Source organism: Schistocerca serialis, unplaced genomic scaffold, assembly GCF_023864345.2.
Source record: "Schistocerca serialis cubense isolate TAMUIC-IGC-003099 unplaced genomic scaffold, iqSchSeri2.2 HiC_scaffold_985, whole genome shotgun sequence".
Classification (NCBI taxonomy): Eukaryota; Metazoa; Arthropoda; class Insecta; order Orthoptera; family Acrididae; genus Schistocerca; species Schistocerca serialis.
In genome coordinates this window covers 70,001-75,000 of record NW_026048612.1, presented here as the reverse complement: position 1 = coordinate 75,000, position 5,000 = coordinate 70,001, and the positions used below count along the sequence as shown (strand labels likewise).

Sequence of the window (5,000 nt, the reverse complement as noted above, 5' to 3'; positions counted from 1 at the left end):
CGTAGACAGGAGATAAAATCACGGCCTGTGACGAACTGCCGGGTGGTGGATACCCAGCAGTGCTGCCCGGGTGTTTGGGCAGACTTACGTAATGCAGAGCCATCGACTGAGGAGTGGAGGCGCTCGGCCCAACACCGGCCCAGTTGGTAACTGGACTTAATCACGTCCCCACGCCATTGCAAGGCGTTGTCCAGTTGGCAGATTTCACGTCGCAGCAAGTCCTGGGAAGAATCGTCCACAGCCACACCTAAACCCTGTATCTTCGCCAGCCTCCTCCTTCGAAGAAGTGGACCAAGCCAGCGGGCTGATGGAACCCCCAAGCCCCCATGAGCTATTGGGGCATGGAAGTATCCAACAGGTGTATCCGCTGGGAGACGCAGCCAAGTTCGAACAGCTGCCCGCACACAGACATCCAGGGATGTGAGGGCCCCCAGACGAGTTCTCCCCAAGGCCAGACCATGGTAAATACCCGGGAGGATTACGGACCGAAGGGAATACAGTCTCTGCTGAGGCTTTAGTGGAGCACGCTTAATGATGTCAAGCTGCTTCTCGACCTCCCGCCGAGGATGGAACAAACTTCGTCCGCCGGTGGTGAATTGCAGTCCCAAATACTTAAATGTATCTTCCATCGCCAGTGCTGGAATGTTTTGGACACCAGCACGAAAGATGACTGTCTCGTCGACCTTGGTCTTCTTCTCCCGGCCTGATGACACCAGGGCGAGAGAGAAGCACTTTCGTGGGTTGACCTCAAGCCCGAGGTCACCCAAGGCCGACGTGGCGATGGTAAGAAGTTCCTGCAATCCATCACGAGTCTCGGCGAACAGCAGGAGGTCGTCGGCGAATGCAGCAGCATTTACTCGCCGTCCGAGAATGCGTGCCCCAACATGCTCAGGGAGACGGGATAAGAGGATGTCTACTGCCATATTAAAAAGGATGGGGGACAGAGGGTCACCCTGCCGAACACCCCTCGAAGGCCGCACCAGATCGGACGACTTCCCACCAGCGCAGATAACCGTCGATCCAGCCCCATAGCACCCCTGGATGTAGTCAACGAACTCGACCGGCAGGCCATGGGCCCTCAGCACAGGGCCAAGGGCCCCATGGGCAAGCGAGTCGAAGGCCTTTGACACATCCAGGGACGCCAAGTACAGCGAACCGGCGGCCCTCCGCGCCTGAGTCATCGCCAGATCCAGGATAAAGGTGTTATGAAGCATCCCATCCTGAGGGATGAAAGCCCGCTGACGACCATCCAAAGTGCAGAAGCGCATAAGGCGGCCAACCAGAACCTTGTGGAAGGCTCTGGTTAGCACCGAGCACACTGTAATCGGACGGAAGTCAGCAGGGGATGCTGCGGCGGTCCTCTTGGGGAGCAGGGTGGTCCTGGCCTGAAGGAGACGGGATGGAAGGGAACGGGAAAGGAGAAGGATATTCAGGATTTTAAGTAAAACCTCCTGGGGAAGGCGACGTAATTGGGCCGGTGTAAGACCATCCGGGCCTGCAGCGGAGCTTCGAGGTGGTAGGGCAGTAGCCGCTTCTTCCGCAGTGATGGGAGCCCATAGTTTGTGGAAGGGTACCATCTTTGAGAACGGCAACAGCCTGTCGGACAGGCCCTCACCCCGGGGAGGCCGAGACCTGACACGAGGTGGGGCAAAGAGGTCTGTCCAATACTCAATCAGCCCCGGGATGGACGGGGGCTGATGCAGAAGAGTGCCCTCAAGGAGCCCGTTGATACAACGTGCCGGATTTTTCTTGAAGGCACGCTGGACCACTGCATATTCCCACCTTCGTCGAGCACGCTTCCGCTCTGGAGGCTGTTGAATCCGTATGTTTGCAGCTTGATGGACAGCTGGTTCCATGCTCCCTAACTCATCCAAAGCAGGTAGCAACATTGCTCGGATAGTGTCCCGGCTAGTGGTAGGACCAAGAGCCAGAAGAGCGTCAAGAGAGCGAAATCGGCGGCCCGATGGAGGGAGTTCAGAAACAAAGGACCAGATGGCAAGGTCAACGCTATCCCCCTGAGGTGGAACGTGTGGTACAGGGGATCCATCACCAGGCTCAGCCGCAGCGTCATGAGAACCATGAGCACTACTGGGGAGCTCGGCGACAAACCTTGCCACCATGTCCCGATAGGACTTCGTCCTACGCTGGCACTTGATGGACTCCAGCGTTCGAGCAGGAAAGGCCTTGGCGAGTTCCTGGTTGAAGAACTTGCAACCGTGGATGGTCAGGGTTGCTTCGGCATGGGCCAAACGCAAGAGTTCTTCTTCAGACCACCTGGCCTTCTTCCTCCCCGTCTGTATCTCCGCGTTGACTGCAGATGGATGAGCATGGCGCCGATGAACACCGAGCCCGGTCTTGGTGGAAAAAGACCGCGAGCAATCGGGGCAGACTATGGGGAGCGGCGCTCGACCCGCATCGGTTGGCTGGTTGGGTGGCTCATCAGCTGGCACAGGCGCTCCAGTGGGAGGCCTGGTACCACGTTTACTTCTTGTTGTTGGGCCAGCTGGAGCAAAGGCACGAGGGGAGGCAACCCCCGTACCCTAAACACACCCTGCTCTGTCGGTCGAGGAACTTTGGGAGACTTATGCCAAGGCATAACCTTCCTCAGAACCTCTCACGACCCCCGCCACGTGAAGGCCAGAGCTAGGATTTCCCACCGAGAGGCTAAGCGAACCATCGCCCACTCAACACCACTAGGATGCTAAGGAGTGGACCGAGAGGATCCGTATATGACGCATCATGTGAGCATTTGGAGAGTCATTAAGAGAGTCATAGTTACTCCCGCCGTTTACCCGCGCTTGCTTGAATTTCTTCACGTTGACATTCAGAGCACTGGGCAGAAATCACATTGCGTCAACACCCGCTAGGGCCATCGCAATGCTTTGTTTTAATTAGACAGTCGGATTCCCCCAGTCCGTGCCAGTTCTGAGTTGATCGTTGAATGGCGGCCGAAGAGAATCCGCGCACCCGCGCGCCCCCGGAGGAGCACGCTAAGGCGGACGCGGCCTCGCAGCAAGGAAGATCCGTGGGAGGCCAAGGCACGGGACCGAGCTCGGATCCTGCACGCAGGTTGAAGCACCGGGGCGCGAACGCCGCGCAGGCGCGCGCATCCTGCACCGCCGGCCAGCACGAGGCCAACCAACGGCGAGAGCAGACCACGCCCGCGCTAAACGCCCGCACTTACCGGCACCCCTACGGCACTCACCTCGCCCAGGCCCGGCACGTTAGCGCTGACCCACTTCCCGACCAAGCCCGACACGCCCCGATCCTCAGAGCCAATCCTTATCCCGAAGTTACGGATCCAATTTGCCGACTTCCCTTACCTACATTATTCTATCGACTAGAGGCTCTTCACCTTGGAGACCTGCTGCGGATATGGGTACGAACCGGCGCGACACCTCCACGTGGCCCTCTCCCGGATTTTCAAGGTCCGAGGGGAAGATCGGGACACCGCCGCAACTGCGGTGCTCTTCGCGTTCCAAACCCTATCTCCCTGCTAGAGGATTCCAGGGAACTCGAACGCTCATGCAGAAAAGAAAACTCTTCCCCGATCTCCCGACGGCGTCTCCGGGTCCTTTTGGGTTACCCCGACGAGCATCTCTAAAAGAGGGGCCCGACTTGTATCGGTTCCGCTGCCGGGTTCCGGAATAGGAACCGGATTCCCTTTCGCCCAACGGGGGCCAGCACAAAGTGCATCATGCTATGACGGCCCCCATCAACATCGGATTTCTCCTAGGGCTTAGGATCGACTGACTCGTGTGCAACGGCTGTTCACACGAAACCCTTCTCCGCGTCAGCCCTCCAGGGCCTCGCTGGAGTATTTGCTACTACCACCAAGATCTGCACCGACGGCGGCTCCAGGCAGGCTCACGCCCAGACCCTTCTGCGCCCACCGCCGCGACCCTCCTACTCGTCAGGGCTTCGCGGCCGGCCGCAAGGACCGGCCATGACTGCCAGACTGACGGCCGAGTATAGGCACGACGCTTCAGCGCCATCCATTTTCAGGGCTAGTTGCTTCGGCAGGTGAGTTGTTACACACTCCTTAGCGGATTCCGACTTCCATGGCCACCGTCCTGCTGTCTTAAGCAACCAACGCCTTTCATGGTTTCCCATGAGCGTCGATTCGGGCGCCTTAACTCGGCGTTTGGTTCATCCCACAGCGCCAGTTCTGCTTACCAAAAGTGGCCCACTTGGCACTCCGATCCGAGTCGTTTGCTCGCGGCTTCAGCATATCAAGCAAGCCGGAGATCTCACCCATTTAAAGTTTGAGAATAGGTTGAGGTCGTTTCGGCCCCAAGGCCTCTAATCATTCGCTTTACCGGATGAGACTCGTACGAGCACCAGCTATCCTGAGGGAAACTTCGGAGGGAACCAGCTACTAGATGGTTCGATTAGTCTTTCGCCCCTATACCCAGCTCCGACGATCGATTTGCACGTCAGAATCGCTACGGACCTCCATCAGGGTTTCCCCTGACTTCGTCCTGGCCAGGCATAGTTCACCATCTTTCGGGTCCCAACGTGTACGCTCTAGGTGCGCCTCACCTCGCAATGAGGACGAGACGCCCCGGGAGTGCGGAGGCCGCCGCCCCGTGAAGGGCGGGGAAGCCCCATCCTCCCTCGGCCCGCGCAAGGCGAGACCTTCACTTTCATTACGCCTTTAGGTTTCGTACAGCCCAATGACTCGCGCACATGTTAGACTCCTTGGTCCGTGTTTCAAGACGGGTCGTGAAATTGTCCAAAGCTGAAGCGCCGCTGACGGGAGCGATTATTCCGCCCGAGAGCATCCCGAGCCAACAGCGGCGCGGGTCCGGGGCCGGGCCAGGTAGGTCCGTCATCCGGGAAGAACGGCGCGCGCTTGCCGGGAGCCCGAGCGCCCAAAGGGGCGAATCGACTCCTCCAGATATACCGCCGGGCAGCCAGCCAGGACACCGGGGCTCTGCCCAACAGACGCGAACCGAGGCCCGCGGAAGGACAGGCTGCGCACCCGGGCCGTAGGCCGG

At 59.0% G+C, this 5,000-nt stretch overlaps 1 pseudogene; it reads right to left on the bottom strand.

Annotated features, from left to right (window-relative positions):
• The window catches only part of LOC126454525 (large subunit ribosomal RNA), a 7,779-nt pseudogene that overhangs the window by 2,136 nt on the left and 643 nt on the right, over positions 1 to 5,000 (bottom strand).